Source organism: Artibeus jamaicensis, unplaced genomic scaffold, assembly GCF_021234435.1.
Source record: "Artibeus jamaicensis isolate MK-2021 breed Jamaican fruit bat unplaced genomic scaffold, CSHL_Jam_final scaffold_1283, whole genome shotgun sequence".
In the NCBI taxonomy this organism is placed as follows: domain Eukaryota; kingdom Metazoa; phylum Chordata; class Mammalia; order Chiroptera; family Phyllostomidae; genus Artibeus; species Artibeus jamaicensis.
In genome coordinates this window covers 18678210-18684209 of record NW_026522028.1, presented here as the reverse complement: position 1 = coordinate 18684209, position 6000 = coordinate 18678210, and the positions used below count along the sequence as shown (strand labels likewise).

Here is a 6000-nt window from a genome sequence, read left to right as displayed (position 1 = left end):
TGGATTTTCCAGCATTCTTGTGAGATTTATAGAATATTTGCCATAAAGTTTACTTGTTCCTATGTTGGTAGTGAATACAATTTTTTTTCATTTTTTATTAGGCTTGCCAGGATTTTTGCTATTTTTTGTTGTTGTATTATCAAAGAATATGTTCTTCGATTAATCTTTTATTTTTATTCTTTCTGTTTTATGGTTTATCAATACTATTTACATTTATTAAGTCCTCCCTCCAATTGTTAAACTTGTTTTGCTATTATATTAATAATTCTTGACTGAATAATTAGCGCATTTATGTTTAGACTTAGTTACTAATGGAAACATCTGTGGCTATTAATTTTCCTCTGAGTACTGGTCTGGCCACATGATGTAAGAACTGTAGAAGTACAGTGATCTCAGCCTGACCTGTGTGGCTCAGTTGATTGGGTGTTGCCTGGGTCAGGGTACATGCCTGGGTCATGGTCTGGTCCCCAATCAGAGTGCATGTGTGTGCAAGAGGCAACCAATCAATGTTTCTCTCACACATTGATATTTCTCTCCATCTTCTTCTCCATCCCCTCCCCTTGCTCTAAAAATAAATAAAATATTTAAAAAGTACAGTGATCTCGTTATTACAAATTATCAAAATAATTATAATTGCAGTCTTTTGTAACCCAGTAATTACTTAGAAAAGTGTCCTACAAATTTCTAAGTACTTTTCAGATTTAACTATGAATATATATGTATATGTTATATTCTAAATGGTATTCTCATTGCCCCGGCTATTGTGGCTCAGTTGGTTGGAGTGTTGTCTTGTAACCCCAAAATTACAGATTCCATTCTCAGTCAGAGTGTTACCAAACAGAGGTCTGAGTGGGGGGCAATATTTGGCCCACCTGGGGATGCCAAAAACTGCTACAGAACAACAGGGGCCCCTCCCAAGGACGGAATACTAATATCTACTGGGCTCTTCGGTCCGCTGCCAATTGGAAAGACATCTCTCAATGCCAGAGATTTGTGAAAAGGAAACAAAATGTTTATTTAATGCTATTCAGGCCTAATGCCTCCACTAAAATATCAAAGTCCTTTAGGGTATACACCTACACCCACACAGCACTCCCTTCTCCCACTGTCCCAACTCCGGGTACCGTAAATCAGGAAAAGAGCACACGTCTGTGTTGCAGGCGGCTGGTACTATCAGCTGTGTTGACCGTCCAGGCAGAATCTCTAATTAATTCAAAGTCATGTGGCACCCTCTCATGGTCCACTGGCAAGAGTTCTTTGTACCCAATTCCAGTCAAAGTCTCTCCTGCTTTCCAGGCCACCCGGCTAAAGGGGGCACCCCAAAGCTGCGTGGGCCTCCTCTACCAAAGCTGCAGGGGTTCACACTCCACCAAAAGCATGTGGCTTTCTTCTTCACCTGGCTGCAGGGATCTCCATTCTGGCAAAGCTGCGTGGTTTTCCCTTTCACCTGGGAAAGAGGGGGGTCCACACTCTTCCAAAACCACGTGGCTCCCTCTTTCACCTCACCAAGAGGGGGTGGCTCACCCTTTACCTGGCCAAGAGAAAACCCTTACTTTGCTGAAACACGTGTCTCTCGCCCTCTATGGCTGCTGCATCTGGGTCTAAACCTCTGCGCCCATCCTCCTTTGCAGCCCCATTTCCGACTCCTCCTACAATCAGTTACACCGGCCAGGACTCTCATACCCTCCCAGTTTTACTGGGCTGCCATCATTAGTTTGGTCAGGTGTGGCCCCATGGCGTGGAGCCAATCAACCCTAAGCTCTCATGCAGGCACTGTAATTCAGGGGACCAGCCCCCAGTTACATCCTGGGTAGAAGCCACTCCCTTCTCCCTGGCTCAAAACTTGACCACAGCTATTTAACATATCTATGAAACCAGTTAAAGGTTATAGATATGTTAAATGACCATTCCAGAGGTTAGCTGCAAAACTGTTGCTATGCAAAAAACAGCTTTCAATGGCCCTGCTCCATTTGCCCTTTCCTCTAACTGACACCTGGGGAAGGGGGGTGAGGACATCATAATATTTCCTGGACACCCTGAGCTCTGGACCCCATCCCAAATCCTTTTTTTGGGGGGGGGCCCTCCTGGCTGAGTCCTGTTACAAGGGCACATGATGCCTGGGTTGTGGGTTTAATCCCTCATTGAGGGCACATGCGACCCCCCCCACTGTCGTGTCTATCTCCAGTCCTGGTGTGTATGGGAGGCAACCAATCAATGCTTCCCTCTCACATCCATGTTCGTCTCCCTCCATTCCTCTCAGGAAAAAAGCAATGAAAAAATCATGTCCTCAGATGAGGATAAAAAAATAAATAAATAAGGGGAGGGATTCAGAGGAACAAGTATAAAGGACACAGGGACAATAACTAAGGGGGGTGAAATGGGAGGGAGGTGGGGAGCATGGGGAGGGGTGGGCTGGGATGGAAGAAATCGACAGAAAACTGTACTTGAGAAAAATAATTAAATAAAATAAATAATAAATAAATAAATAGTGTTCTTATTACTCTCAAATACACTAATACATTTTTCATCTTTGAATTTGTAAGAGGAAGTTTGTACGGTTTGCCCATTATCTCCAAATATATTTTATTAAAAACTTCAAATAAGCATCTGATAATATTTTTTAAAGAAATCATGAATGAACACTACTCCGTTAGAGTAAATTTCCAGTACTTATAATAGCATTATATGTGACTATTTCACATTGTTTTAATATAGATATATCATAATATGAAAGAACTATAAAATGGAAAATTTCTCAAGGTAATAAGATTTTTATATCAGGATAAAGCAAATTCCTGGTGATGGGCTGATGTGCTTATATGTTTGGATTTGTTTCACAACAACAAAAGAAATTGTTAGCTTTGTGGCCGAAGATGGCATGATTCAAAATATCAATGTTTTAAAAAGATTTTATTTATACATTTTTAGAGATGGGGGAGGAAAGAGAAAGAGAGGGAGAGAAACATCAATGTGTGGTTGCTTCTCACACACCCTCTACTGGGGACCTGGCCTGCAACCCAGACATGTGCCCTGACTGGGAATTCAACTGGTGACCCTTTGGTTCCCTAGCCAGTGCTTAATCTGAGCCACACCAGCCAAGGCTCAAAATATCAACTTTTATAGTTCCTGTCAGGCGAATAGAAAGAAAAAAACTCAAGTGACAAATATGAGACACTGTCAATAACTTGACTTCAAATCCAGAGATACCATATGTTTCATATCACGTAGAAAGTACAAAAAGTGAATTAATTGTTAAATAGCTTGATGGAAATCTCAATCTAATAGGTAGAAAATGGACCTGCATACTAGAATTCTTGCCTCTCAATATACTGTCTTTACTTTCTTACACTGTTCAAAATCTTGCACAAATTTAGTGTTTCTTTTGATGTACAAGTTTTAAGTGGTGAATGTCCACAGGATTCATGTCCTTGTAACTTGCTTCCTACAAGGCTCATTTCATCAATTCCACAAAGAGGAGCCTAATAACTAATTAGTAGCAGTGGTAATGGTGACAAATAAAGCAGTTTCAATCATTCTGAACATGTTACTATTGACTTCCAATGTTCCAAGTTCAGAGAACACAGATAAAAAGTTGAGATTACTGTTGTAGTGAGCAATACGAAAGGCACTGAATCTCCTGAGACAGAAAAAAAAAAAAGATTTTTCCATGTTTTTTCATACTCCACAACACTATTGAAAAGCAATTTTTTGGCACATGACTATTGAGCTACTGCTCTGGAGGGTAAATTAAATATGAGGCCACACAAAAAGAAAACACATGAGTCATTCTTTTTACTCACTCAAGATGCCTTTTAAAGTTCATCAGGGTTGTGAAAGCATGCGGGCATATATGTAGGTTTCATTTACCTGTAATAAAACGAAGGTAATGTGAACCAATGTTGCTTTTTAATTTCAACCCCGATCATCACAAACAAAAGTTTATTAAATATATAGCACCCAAATCTACTACAGTAAACCATGAAATAATTTAAAATATGATGTTACTTTGTACATTTTTATGTTTTTGGAAATATATTTGGCTGAAACACTTTAAAAGAAATTAAAATGCCTTTAATTGCTGAATAGAGAAACTTTTTATAAGATTTTAAAAACCCTGCACTTTTAAGACTAGCTTCTACTACAGTTATTTAGTACCACTCACTAATTTTCTAGAACAGAAGTTTTAGAGTATGAATCAAATCTGATTCTTCACCATTTAATTAGAATTAAATGGATATATAATAAACAATTTGAAAAGGTTTATAATAATTACCCCAATATTTTCAGAACAATTAGAGAGGCAACACATGATTCTACTCTCTTTAAGCTGTTATCAGGTTAAGATATAATCGTTTGGGTGAATAAAAGATGTTTGCCTTGCAAGCGAACCTTTTATATTGTAGGCCAGTGGTTCTCAATCAGAGGCAATTTCCCCCTCAAAGAACATTTAGAAATGTTTGGAGACATTTTCACTTGGTAGAACTTCAGGGGGCTGGGAGCTCAGGGGCACCTAATCGGTAGGTGGAGACCAGGGATTCTGCTAAACATCCTACAATGCACAGTACAGCCCCCACAGTAGGGCATTGTCCAAGCACAGATGTCAAGAACACTGAGTGTGAGGAACCCCGTTTTAAGGTAACAAATGGTGCTACTTTCATTGTGCAGATGCTTTTGGATCAGGGACCACATATTCCTAGTTTCCCAATATCAGAAACAACTCCAAAATCTAGTATATTGGAGACAATAGTTGGTGGTGACAATATCAGCATCATTACTCTTATTGTTCACATGTATAAATAAATAAGCCACATGTCATATTCTGTGGAAAACCTTCTAGCTGTAGGTGTAGTGAGTTTTCTCCTTACCGGCTTAGGTCCCAATGATCAGGTTCAATCTTGAATGTTGTATAGAAGCTACTTAGGCGTGCACAGTTTACCTTGAAGAGTTCTCAACTTGGACACACCAGTATTATATTGAAAGAATGCAGTAAGTTTGATTTTAATTAATTTTTTCACTACTTGTGCAAGTGAAGTTTGACTTTGACCCAAGTCTCTTCTCTTTTAAAACTGTTTTCCCTATGGTGACTACAACATTTCAGCTGTTCAAAGCTCTATATTTATGAAGGTTTTTTTCCACATTGTGACCATCTGTATAACTTTTCAATTTGCAAATTTCATCAATCTTTGTGTCCCTTTCTTGACTCCCATTCTTCTTATTTGGGGTAATCTCCATGAACACAACTAGTAAGTACGAAGAAAGGACCAGTTTAAGGACTAACTAATGTTTCTCTAAATATTACCATTTAATAAACTCATGGGATACCAATTAAATGAGAAATCAGTGTAATATATATAATACATAATTTTTTCATCACACATACTATAAACTTATCATTTATCATTTTCTCTAAGTTCTGAATTTATTATTATAAGTTCATTTATCTTATTAAGATGGCTAATAATAGAGTAGAATAATCAAATCTATTATCTTCTTTCTACTTGAATCTCAAGATCATTACCAGCATAACTGATTAATTTTATCCTCCCTTATCCTACTTTATCTGACTAGTCCAATCAAAATTTCATTTTATTTTTCTGTGTAAGACTTATAAGAAAAAAATCTAGACATTTTGATGGTTGTCGGATGGGAGAGGGATTTGGAAGATGGGTGAAAGGTGAAGGGATTAAGAAGTACAAATTGGCAGTAACAGCATAGTCATGGGGATGTCAAGTACAGCACAGGGAATGTGGTCAATACCATTCTAATAACTATGTCTGGTGTCAGAAGGTATTAGATTTATCAGGATGATCACTTAGTAACTCATATAATGTCTCATCACTGGGGCATACACCTGAAACTAATATAATATGGTATGTAAACTAATTGAAAAAATTAAAAAATGATTTACATTTACAAAAAGAAAACGAAAAAAGGAAAAATCTTGCTTTAATTTATACTCAATTTTATCCCCTTTACATATCCCCTTCTTGAGTAAACATT

The 6000-nt window shown here is 37.9% G+C and overlaps 1 long non-coding RNA gene across 1 annotated transcript in view; it reads right to left on the bottom strand.

Annotated features, from left to right (window-relative positions):
* Positions 1 to 3804: 3804 nt before the first annotated feature.
* The window catches only part of LOC119058322 (uncharacterized), a 43082-nt gene continuing 40886 nt past the window's right edge, over positions 3805 to 6000 (bottom strand). The window contains exon 3 of the long non-coding RNA XR_008389816.1: positions 3805 to 3867. This is a non-coding gene — a long non-coding RNA (uncharacterized LOC119058322). The remainder of the gene's footprint in view (positions 3868 to 6000) is intronic.